This window comes from Giraffa tippelskirchi, chromosome 8, assembly GCF_054371585.1.
Source record: "Giraffa tippelskirchi isolate mGirTip1 chromosome 8, T2T-mGirTip1v1.2.pri, whole genome shotgun sequence".
NCBI lineage: Eukaryota > Metazoa > Chordata > Mammalia > Artiodactyla > Giraffidae > Giraffa > Giraffa tippelskirchi.
Window position 1 is genome coordinate 50,294,522 of NC_137282.1, and position 13,270 is coordinate 50,307,791.

The window sequence follows — 13,270 nt, forward strand, 5'->3', positions numbered from 1 at the left end:
CATTGGCAAGTGGATTCTTTACCCCTGAGCTACCAGGCGAGCCCTGCAGGTCCCATTTTGAATTTTTCTGTCCCTATACAGTTATTTTTATATTATCAACCCCATAAAAGTATTGAATATGTTGCCATCACATTTCTGTAACTCATGGATTATATGAAATTCCCTTTGAGTTATTGGATACGAGTTTACATGGAAGTCTAAGGAATATCAGTCCACTGCCATCACCGTTGTTACATTGTTTACAATTCCAATTGATCTGAATTATTACCTATCTTGAGATTCCACCAGCACCATATCAGGATTAAGGGAGAAATCAAGCCCAGATATTCCTATAACTTTGTTACAAAACAAAAATTATGGGTTTTTTTATTACTTATGTCATATAATTTATGTTTATCATTTTATTTTTACATAATCCTGAGGAGAGAAAGAAAATGGGCATCATAGCTAAAGGGGAAACACACAGAAGAAATTGGATCACTGCTGTGTTTGCTTCTGTATCTCTGATGAGGAATGATGTTAAAATGATTGATAGACTCTATTCCACAGCTAAAGACCCCGTTGAGCTTTTAAGGATGACTTCTACCTTCAGTCACTTGAGACAGAAGGCTTGGTTATAGAGTCCGGCACTCCTGGATCATAAGCTTCACTCAATCACGTTACCACCTGTGTACGACCATGGACAATCGCATTTTCTGAGACAAAAAGTACCCAGAATATGATTAGGCTTAATGCCATTCGCATAGACACTCAATGAATGTAACTTTTCATCCTGCTAGAATCAGCCCCATGGAGAGTCGTCCAGTATCACATGAGCCATAAACCCCAGATCTATGATTTCTTCTCAACTTTCCAGGACCAAGTGCCTCTCACAACATTCTTAAAATGGTTCTTCTTAGACCATTGCTTCTCTTTTGCCTTTTCATACTGTTCATGGGGTTCTCAAGGCAAGAATGCTGAAGTGGTTTGCCATTCCCTTCTCCAGTGGACCATGTTTTGTCAGAACTCTCCACCATGACCCATCCATCTTGAGTGGCCCTACATGGCATGGCTCATTAGTTTCATTGAGTTAGACAAGGCTGTGGTCCATGTGATCAGTTTGGTTAGTTTTCTGTGATTGTGGTTTTCATTCTGTCTGCCCTCTGGTGAATAAGGATAAGAGACTTATGGAAGATTCCTAATGGGAGAGACCGACTGTGGGGGAAGGCACTGTGCCTCTCTAAACTTGATAAATAAGGTCTTTTTTCAGCTCATTGTGAAATACCTACACTAATATCATGGCATTCTCTACTTTTTTACATGGCTGGCTTGAGAAATGTATAGAAATTATTAATTTCAAGTTTACTTACATTATTGGATTTCCTGTCTTCTCCTGGGTGATTCCCAATCAGCTAGTAAATAGAAAATTCCTTAAACCCAAGATATGCCATCATCAATACTTCTGCAATGATATTAATTCCCTTACTAAGGTAAGTTGAATAAATTGAGACCACACTAACATCAATGTTTTTAACAAGAACCTCTGCTGTAAAAATTTCTAGCTTGAGAGAGGCCTTTTCCAGCCAAGGTTTCTCATGAAAGAAGATGTGGTAAGGAAATCAGTGGGGTCATTCTGAGTGATAAATAAACCTCATATGGCAAATCAGTGGCCCAAGGTTGAGAGTAGAGAGTTCCAAAACTGAATGAGATGGCACTTCCATTCTATTCTGGTCTTCAGATATTTTCTAAAAGTGCTTAAGTTCTGGGATATTTATAAGGTCTTTTCTTTGGATTAAAAGAAAAAAAAAGACAAGTGCATCTCTATAGACACATCTCAGTTATCATGGGAAACAGACTTAGAAGTTTTACCAGATAATGTGATGTAGCTTCCAGAAAAGTGAAACATAAACATCAACTGTTTAGAATGAAGTAAGTGGAGAGCTTCTTTGACTCTGCCCAGGTGAGACCTTACCTGGAGCACGGCAATAGGTAAGCACAAGGTGAGTCACAGGGGGCTAGGGATTAAGAGAAGAGTGGGGAGATTTGAAACCATGACATGTGAACAGTTGACTTTTACTTTTCTACCAAAGGCAAGGTTACTGTTTCCTCTGCAAGGTCGTTCCCACTTGTCCTGTTTTGTCATCTCTACTCTGCCCTTAGCACTCTCCTGTGCTGACTTGAGCCTTCTTGTCTCTTGCTCTTCTTGCAGTACCTTCTCCTCCCCTCTTCCCTCTCTCCAGGCCCATCCTGCCCCTAAACAATGCAATGATTCGGAGCCCAAGCTCAGGAGCAAGGCTACTTGGGTACCTTGGGTACAGTCTGGCTCTGCCACTTCTAGCCATGTGACCTTGAGCAAATTGTTCAAATTCCCTGTGCTTCTATCCAAGTGGGGATAACTGCATTTATTCCACAGGATTATTGAGAAAATGCAATGCATTTGTGTGTAAGAAACCCGGGAACAGTACCTTCACACAGTAAGTGCCTTATCACTGACTATGCAAGTAGATTTTATGTCACTGCCTTTTTCAAATACCACCAGAGGCTCACATTGCCTAAAAGACTGGAAGTCAAGCCCCTCAGCACGGCATTCCGGGTCATCTTTGCTCTAGACCTAACCTAACTTTACAGGTTTCCCTTGTAGTCTATGCTTCAGACACATGCACACTTTAATCCAGGTGTGTCTGGCTACCTGGCATTCATCAAACCTGCCAAACCTTCTTCTCACCTGTTCTTACTGCCACCAGTGACCAGAGGCCCCCTTTCCCCAAAGGACCTTTTAAAATACTGCAAACGCATGAAGGCCTGGATCAAGGGGCCTGTCATCCAGAAATAGAGTCCTAGTAACCCCACTGGGAAAAATGATCCCATCCTCTATGTTTTTCTGACCCTCTGTCATTCTATGACAGACAACATCACACACACTTGTATTCTCAGAATTGGGGGGGATGGGGAGAGAGAGCTCAGGAGCATAAGGGTGAGTCGCCAAAAATTATCCCAGATCCCTGTCGTGTTTCTGCTCTTAAAGGGGGAACCTGTGAAGAAAAAAAGAAAGAAACAGTGAAAGAAAGCAAAAGAAAGGGAGGGAAAATGACCCATGGAGCTATTCTGAGTGCTCAAATCTGAAATAGTTACCATCCTAAGGAAGAGGAGATAGTAACGCATCTGAAAACAGTGCAGACCCGTGCCTTGAAAGAAGCAGGGATAGAGTCGAAATCACTCAAATCTCCAGCAACCAACCAACCTCTGTTGAGGGATTTTAAGTTGAATTTCCACTCAAATGAAGGTAATTCTGAGCCACTCAATATTTAAGCCATCTTATATTTTACGTTCTTCAAACCATAAAAGAGGGCGTCTTCTCACTTAAACTGTGGTCTTAAAATCTTTCTTTCTGAAAGTATAGCTAATAACCAGCTATTATTAAATGTTGGAATCCTCGAATCTTGCAGGATTACTGGAGCCACTTTAAAAACAAAATGGGATACCCTGGACAGTTTCTACCTTAACGATCTACCATGGTGCAATTTGCTAACATAGTGAAAGGAACAGATGTTAGAAGCTGTGATAACTTCATGCAACCAGTTGAGAAATAGCTGCTTTAAAACATTTCTAAAGTACTCCAGTCCTTTCCTAAAGTTTTACAAGTAATTGGAAGAGATGGGATCTGTGATGAAAACTTGAGCTCTGTCATTATTTTAGAGGGTGGTAAAGTGAGTTCCAGTTGAAAGGAAAAACTAATCTACAATCAATGCAGATCTTAAGAATCAAGTCTTGATAGCAATAGCATGTCTTGAGTTTGAGTGTTTATAAGTAAAATAATAGACTCCACAATAATTTATACACATTCCACAATTAAACCCCTGGAGGCTTTAGAAAACCAAAAATAAAAGTAATCCATAATTTTGAAAGAGTAAAATATATTCTACCCACTAGGCAGAAACTAGGATTATATCTGGGTTCACAGATACCAGGCCAGGAGTGGGCTTTTCCAGACACATCACTGTATACTCACACCGTAGGAAGCCATTTTGTCAGTTGATCTGATTAATGGGCTGGAGCTTAATTCAGTTTGTGGGTCCATCAAGTGAAAGACAAACGTTTGCACTTGATTCAGCCTTGGATAATCCTAAGGTTATACTGCTCTAACAAGATAATCCATTAAGCACAGTTGCTCAAGTGTCTGTCCATTTGGGAGAAGAATTTATCAGGAGGCTGTCAGAAGAAAAGAACCCTAATGATGCTACTCCAGACGTTGAGCTCATTCTGCAGATTTGAGAATGTCCCCTGCCAAAGAACCCACACCAGAAATGAGGCTACAGGAAGATTTATGGAGCAGGGAGACCACACTCGCTGAGAGAGCCCCATGGACGCCTCCTTACCTCTTCACAAGCTTTGAGTTTGGCTTCACCAACCCTGAGCTCTCCTAGACACTTACAAGTGATCTATAGTCTGAGTTTGAAGCTCATCCAAAGATAACTGCAGAGCCATCAAGTTTTATTTCTATGAGGCTTCTCTGGAATTTACTGAGTCTGCACTGGACTTTGGACAAAAATGACCTTAATTTTCTTTGTCACAGTAATCATACATTTCAATCATTAGCTCCAGACTATGATATGAAAGCCCAATATTAAAGGTTGAACCTATTAAAAATTATAGCCTGTATAATGGTTCTAAGTGAGAAAATTTTTCTTCTTTGGTTTTGAGTTTAGTGGAAGTGTAATGAAAATATTCACCCATCCATAATTCTATGGATACACTAGAAGGGAAGAACATTTTAACTGTGTTTAGGATTCATGTCACAAAAAGAGAGTTGAATGTAGTTTACATTTCTTGAGTAGTAAACTTAATGGGTCATGGACTGACAGAGAGAAATAAATGCAAGGTGGTATCCTTGCTATAGTACATTGCCACATAAATAGCTAGAGGAGAATGGCAAACTTGGCACCGATATAGACAAAATACTTCCTGGAGTTTTTCATGGGATGATTGCTATATAAAGTGATTGAGCTCTCGGCAAAGGATATAACAAGGAGGACTCGTATTGTCTTTTCCCCAATACACCATCCAGCCCTTTGTTTCAAACCATTTAGATGCTGAACACAGCATCAGAGCTGCCAACCTTCTGCCATGGATGCCCCTTTCAGACCTTCAGCCAGGCTCTCAGGTCTTCCTTCCAAGTAGAACAATGTTCTGAAACACTGCCATCTTGTGGCCAGCGGATGGCATGAGCACTGGGCACCTGGGACACCCGTCACCCAAGAGAGAAAACTTAGGAGGCTGAGTTTTCACAAACGGGCATTTTGGGGATGGAGAAGTTAACACCCCCAAAATGTGGAGTAGCATGCCAAGGCAACTCGCTGTACAATTGTACAAGTGACAGTTATTTAAAATAGAATTCACTTAAAAATTATTAAGGTTATTTCCAGAGTGCTGTGTATACAGCCAAGGTACCTTTTTGGAAAAAAAAAAAAAAGAAATAAAGTAACAGTTTAAAAAAAAGAATCTGAGCAATGTCAGCACTGCCTAAAAGAATATTCCTGCAATATAAAAAGGAAACAGTAAAACATGTCTCAAGAAGACCCTGCACACAGAGGGTGACTGCTGATCTGTGAGATGAATTCTGTACACGACATTCCAGGAAGGAGGGACAGTATTAGGGACCGCGTGTCCCCAACATTTAATTTGGAAGATTTTCAAACCTTCAAAAAATAATATCGTGAAACACCTGTATTCCTGTCCCTTAGATGTACCAACTATTAACATTTGACTGTTATATCTATTTGAACCTACTTGCTTTCTTCTTGGAGAAGGCAATGGCACCCACTCCAGTCCTCTTGCCTGGAAAATCCCATGGATGGAGGAGACTGGTGGGCTGCAGTCCAAGGGGTTGCCAAGAGTTGGACACGACTGAGAGACTTCACTTTCAGTTTTCACTTTCATGCATCGGAGAAGGCAATGGCAACCCACTCCAGTGTTCTTGCCTGGAAAATCCCAGGGACGGCAGAGCCTGGTGGGCTGCCGCCTATGGGGTTGCACAGAGTCAGACACGACTGAAGCAACTTAACAGCAGCAGCAGCTTTCTTCTTAAAGATTGGACAGCAAGTTAAAGTCATCATTAGACCTCCCTCAGCCTGAAAATTTTACCATTTATGTTCCAAGATAACAGTCTTCTCTATAACCAGGATATCAATGCCACACTTGAGAAAATTAACTTCAAATCAATAACATTATGTAATACAAAGTCCATATTTCAATTACTTTCAATTGTTTCCCCAAACATCTTTCACACCTCTTCTTTCTCCTGATCTGAGATGTATTCAAAGTTCACATATTTTATTTGATTACAATAAGTCCCTGACATGAACCTTCAGGTTATGAACTTTTAAAGAAAACTTTCGAACGTGCCCTGTGTGCCAGCTATTGTATGTACTACTGTACTTTTCAAGGTCTGTACAGTCACACTAAAATATCTTCTTTATTTTTTGTGTCTCTTTTTATGTATTTGTATTTTATGTGAAGAGTATTATAAACCTATTATATTACTATATGAACTTGTTCTTTTGCCTCTGAGAACAAGAGGGTTAGGGCTTCCCAGGTGGCTCAGTGGTAAAGAATCTGCCTGTAATGCAGGAGATGCTGGTTTGATCACTGGGCTAGGAAGATCCCCCGGAGAAGGGAAATGGCAAACCTCTCCAGTATTCTTGCCTGGAGAATCCCATGGACAGAGGAGCCTGGTGGGTTACAGTCCTTGGGATCGCAAAGAGTCAGACATGACTTAGTGACTTTAGCAACTAAACACACACACAGTATACTACCTGGCTGATTGTGTTAGTTGGGTACCTAGGCTAACTTTGTTGGCCTTAGGAACAGATTGGACTATGAACCTGCTCTCAGACAGGGCTCATTTGTATCCAGGGGACTTACTGTATCCTGTCTCTTCAGCCTCTTTCCATCTAGGACCACCCCTCCCCATCACCATTTTTTGTCATTCCAGACACTGGCTGGGGAGGCCAGACCGCTTCCCATATTTTCAGCATTCTGAATCTGTTCATATATCCTGACTTCAGAGGACAGTGTTCACTGATGTCACCCTCTCTCATGTCTGCTCTCACTTCCTTAAATGTGAAACATTCTTTTCTGTGGGTTTCCAGGTTGAGCACCGGAGTCCTTCTGGGAGGAACCGGGAGATGCATCATTAAACAGCTTGCCTGTCTATGTCATATCTCAAGGGAGAGACCCAGAGGTCCTGGGATTGTCAGAGCAGTTGGAGCCAGGGAGAACAGCTCTACTCATGACTGGCAGTTACTCTCAGAGGCTCCATCCCCTTCTGCCCCATCCACACAAACAGAAATTAAACAGTTAGCCTATTACTTTCAATCCCATGGTCACATATATTTTCATCACAACTTGTCTTGAAGGAAAAGATCTTTGATATGGTCAAAGCATGCAAACATAGGTAGAAATTATCAAATTTCAAAAACAAGCCCACCCTGTTTTGTATCCCTCGCTACCTTCTCAGTCATAGTCCCTGACGTCTGAGAGGGGAAGCTCTTTGTTGCCGAGTATGGTATAGTCCCCATCGCTGTTAAACTGCCCATCTGTAGTCATCTGCCCATCTGATGCTCTCCAGAGCATCCTGAGTGTGCTTGTTCAGGTTTTTCTTTGTGCTCATTTGCATAATTGCTTGAGGTCTTACATAAAATGAGAAGCTGGTAGGTTTCTTCAGTTATTTAAGGAGTACATAACATACGACTCAATGGACATGAACTTGAATAAATTCCGGGAGATGGTGGAGAACGGGGCAGCATGGCATGCTGCAGTCCATGAAGTCACAAAGATTCGGACATGACTTAGCAACTGAACAACAACAAACATAGAACTTATCAATATCAAGAGACCCAACCCAGGGATCGAACCCAGGTCTCCCACATTGCAGCTGGATTCTTTACTGTCTGAGCCACCAGGGAAGCCCATCAAGGGACTATGTACCCTCAATTGGATCTGGTCTCTCCTATTCCCAAATGATGTTCCATTCCCAACACCCCATTGCCCATACCTTCTTGATGACTCCAGCCAAAATCTGATCTCCAGATCTGGGAGGAAGGCTGTGCTGACCCAAGGGACACCCGGTTTATACCAGGGGTAGATGCACCAACTTGTCTAGTGGTATGACCCAGGTCAAGAGTTTATCTTTCCTACCCTGGGCACTTAGTCAGTTCCCATGTAATATATGATTGCCAGATAATTATAACCTGGCCATTTGGATTGTCCCTTTTTTTCATAGAACTAAATTTCACAAAAGCACAAAACCATTCTCCCACACCAAGAGAAAGAGTTGTTGTTTAGTTGCTAAGTCATGCCCAACTCTTTCGTGACCCCATGGACTGTAGCCTGCCAGTCTCCTCTGTCCATGGGATTTCTCAGGCAAGAATACTGGAGTGGGTTTCCATTTCCTTCTGCAGGGGATCTTCCCAACCCAAGAATCGAACCCGCATCTCCTGCACTGGCAGGTGGGTTCTTTATCACTGAGCTACCAGGGAAGCCCAGGAGGAAGAGTGCCTACAGTCTAATCAGAAAAAAACAAAACAAACAAAAAACTTGATGAACTCTGATTCTGGAACCAAGTCTACCTGAAATTACAGCTAAACCAAACTCTAGCTGATTAATCTGGGAAAAGGTACATATCTAAATTTCAGTTTTCTCATCTGTAAAATAGAATTACTGATAACATGTTCCCTCTAGGATGCTTATAAATCTTAATGAGATAATGGATACAAAATGCTTTATTTTTCAGGCTCTTTCAGATATCCCAACATGCATGACACACCAATTTCAGTGTGTGTCAACCATTGCTAAAAGGATTCCTAAGACTTGGGGATTTCACTGATTACTGTTAGGGAGAATAAATAGCAGAATTAGACAAGACCTTTTGGGGATTTGAATGTAGCAGTGCAGAAATTCTTTACGGATGATAAAAAGTGTTACTTTGTGATAAAAATTAAAAGCCCATAAAAAAGGGTATTGGGCACACATTGTCAGGAGTATTTAACAGAAGGCCTTTGCCAAGGAAGAGGAAATTTTAGTCAAGTGGTTCCACCTCACAGAATAAAGGGCCATTTGGACAGCAGCTGCAGGATTTCCTGACTGTGCTCAGTTGAACATTTGTCCTCAGCTGATAGACGCATGTTGACCTGTGTCCTGGCCAAAATGACAGAGATAAACTGCTTCTCGCACTCCGAATTCTTCCAGCAGTGGGTTTGGCCCAATCAGCAGGCCTGGGTACGTGACTTGCTGTAGGTGAAGGGAGGCGATGTGAGGTGCATACGAGGTACTCCCAGTTCCGGGGTGCTCGGCGACCTCATGCAGTCACACCTTGCTCCTCCCCTCCATTCAGACTGTTCTCTCCAACTTCTGCATTCATATTTCAAGCTCCCACCATCCACCGATGGTCGTGGAGGGACAAGTCGACCTATTGTTTCTGCTCATAGGCCACTCTCGTTCTAGGTACCGGAGATTTTCATTATCTCTTTGAAACTGGACCCATTTTCAGAACTCTATCCTTGTGATGTTTGAGTGTTTTTCATCATCTCAGTATGGATTAATCCTATTACTCTTTAATGTATTTTACTTTTTGGCTGCCATGGGTCTTCACTGCTGCATTCGGGCTTTCTCATTGCGGTGGCTTCTCTCATTTCGGATTATGGGCTCTACGCACACAGGCTTCAGTAGGTAAAGCCCGTGGCTCTGTAGTTGTGGCTCATGCACTTAGTTGGCATGAGGGATCTCCCCAGACCAGGGATCGAACCGGTGTTCCTTACACTGCAAAGCAGATTCTTAACCACTGAACCACCACTGAAGACAGGGAAGCCCAGTCTTATTATTATTAGTTTCAGTTTTAATTTTTCTAAAAGAAGGAGAATGAAAAAGTCACATAACAAGAGGTAACACATATAAGCACACATGTACCAGAGAAAGTATAAATACTTTATGTGTGAAATCATTTAATCCACATAATAATACTATATGTACCATTCATATTTATATTGTGCATAGAACAAAAAAGTCACAGAAACTGAACAGTCTGCTCAAGAAAATATAACTGGGAATTGGCAAAGCAAGGATTTGAATCCATGTAGTGAAGTCTGTGCAATTAAACACTACCTTATACCATCGCTAAGATTCATTCATTCACTCGATAGACCCTTATCACGTAAGGCTGTGTATACAAAGGTATATAAATTCTACTTACACAATTTTATGGGTTTGATCTACAATGCTTGCTACAGCAGTTTATTATAAGAAGGTGCCACAGCATATTCCACACTGATCATATTCAATATAATGAAAATTCTGTCCCTTGTCCTTTTGATTTTAATTACTTACACTGAGCCTTAGTAGAGAGTTTTGTTCTTCATCTATTTCCAGAACTACTACACACTGATGCATCTTTGCATTAAGTTTAACTAAGTTACTAAATATAAGGAATGATTTATGGTTTCTGTCAATGAAAGCTGAAAAGGCTGTTACCCAAAATATCAAAAGATACATTTCAAATACCCTCAAAAATATCCAAATGTCATACCTTCAATCTTCTCAAAAAGAAGAGCTTTTGACAAGCTTATTGTCTCATTTAGAAGTAATAAATATTAGTACATTAACAGTAGGTAGAGAGGAGAGGAAAAAGCAAATTATTCTCTTTTTTCTTTAATAAAAGGTGGGTCAAGACAGCAGGATAATTGTTCACTTATGTCCTTAGAGCAGAAGCTCCAGAGATAGAAATAAAGTGTGTTTCCCCTGATGACAGAATCAAATAATGAAAACAGAATGTTTATTCAAAATTACTTTGTATTTAAGATCATTTATAAATAAGGTATTGCATGTGCTGGTTGTGATGGTTATACATCACATTTTAAAAATAAAACAAGGAGAACATTTTTTCATGAGCCTAGTGGAATATAAATTGATCCAAATTAGCAACAAATTCAGAGCATCTGTTTCTACAACCACCATAAGAGAAGCATGGCTTACAGATTTTATGTTTGATTGCTTTCTTAAAATATAACTTCATCAATTTCTCTATTATATGTACATACTAAAAAGTACACTTGTAGAAAATACTCCTGTCTCAGTTTAACATTGATTTGTCTGATATCCTTAACATTTAAACTGATCAGCTAGTAATTTTTAAAAATCAGTTTCATGTGCACCCATTATATTCCAGCAACTTTGGGGATGTATGGTATCATAAATTAGCAAATTATGTAATGATTCTATAACAGCAAGACAGTCACCAAAATAACTTTCCAGAAACTAAAAACTCAACTTACTGGCTATTGGAAGTTTCAGCTCTTCAGTGGAGTTCAAAACCAAGTCTGCAAGCAAGTGACTTTGGGAAAGTTACCTAACCTTCCTGAGAGTCCCCGTGGCCTCCTCAATATAATGAGGACCAAAAGAGAACCTACCACACAGTAGGAGGACGAGGATGGAGTAAGATAATTCATATGAAGCCCTAATGCCTGGCACACAGACAGCATTCAGGGAGGGTGGCCTTGATCATTATCATATCACTATCATCATTCCAAAATACAATACGGTCTTTTAATGCCGTCCTAAATAGGGCCCATCTGAATCATTCTTGAGACACACAAATAACCGAGACAAGAACAAAAAAGAAATTGTGAAAAATTTCACAAGGAAAAGCCTGTTGCTTTGCTAAGCCTCCACCGTGCTGGACACTTGGCCTTCTCTTTCAGTCCTGACAGCCACCCTTTGAGACAGGGCTACCATCTCCTCTACCAGGCCAGAGTCAGATACAGTCCAGAGAAACGAGAGAAACCTGCCCTCAATGCAGGGGCACAAGTGACTTCCTGCTGTACTACACAACCCCACCGTTCTGATCCCATCTAGGTTAGACCAGGGATAAAAGTCTCACCTAAAGCCAAATACTCTTATAAGTCTGTCGAACAGGCACAGGTTCAGAGACCAGGCTGCTGTTGTTCAGTCTCTAAGTCGTGTCTGACTCTGCGATCCCAAGGACTGCAGCACGCCAGGCTTCCCTGTCCTCCCTTATCTCCCAGAGTTTGCTCAGACTCATGTCCATTGAGTAGATTATGTCATCCAACCATCTCATCCTCTGTCGCCCACTTCTCTTCCACCCTCAGTCTTTCCCAGCTTTAGGGCCTTTTCCAATGAGTCGGCTTTTTGCATCAAGTGGCCAAAGTATTGGAGCTTCAGCATCAGTCCTTCCAATGAATATTCAGGGTTGATTTCCCTTAGGATTGATTAGATTGATCTCCCTGCTGTCAAGGGACATTCCAGAGTCTTCTCCAGCCCCACAGTTTGAAAGAGGCCAGGTAACCACTGGCTAACAGGATCGGGTCTGCCTTGAGGAATTTGAACTCAAGACGTTCAGAGGGAGAGTTGGTCAGCAGGTGGCAGTAGTGTACAGAGTCCAAGCTAGGACTGCTCACCGCAGGACCGGCCAATAAACAGAGAGAAAAGGTGTTGGGGTGAGAAATAGTGACTTGACTGGGAAAGCCAGCAGACTGAGAAGATGATGGGCTAGTGTCTCAAAGAACCATCTTATTGGAGTTTGAATTCAGGCTTCTTTTATACTAAAACAGGAAGAGGTTGGCTCTTGGCTGCAGGCTTTTTGATGCAGAAATCTTTTGTTCTTATAGTTGTCTGAGTTTGTCTGATCACAGTGTTCCTATAAACCTCCAACAAGACTGGTTATTTTCTGTTGTTCAGCTCTTTGTCTCTATAGGAATGGAAAAGTATTATACCTTAAAGGTCAGAACCTGGAGAGTGGGTTATCATGCGTATTTTAGGGTATGGGCAACATTCTTTTACAAAAAGTGCAGAGCCAGCATGTCTAAGCACAGGCGACCAAGCGTAAGAGTTAGAGCGAAAGGAATAGATCCAATACGGGGTCATGTCTGTACTGTTACAGGAGGAGTAGAAGAAATTAACAAAACAGTGACCAAGTTACCAAAATGATGGAACACTGGAAAAATGATCAAATCTTTCCACCGCTGAGGGGGAAGCTGGAAGCCCATCTTCTCCCAGATGACCCCAGGAACATGCCTTATCCCGGGAGAGAGAACAGAATGGTCACTGAACACCAGAGGAGCCCTTCGGAGGCTGGACACCATGAGACTGTTATGATGACCACGATGAAATGAGACAGTGAAGTAAACGCCATGGTTAAAAATCAGCAATAAGTACAGGTCTCAGGAACCTTAACTTCCTCCGAAGAGGAAGGTTTCTGTGTTTGTTTAAATAGTAGAAGGAA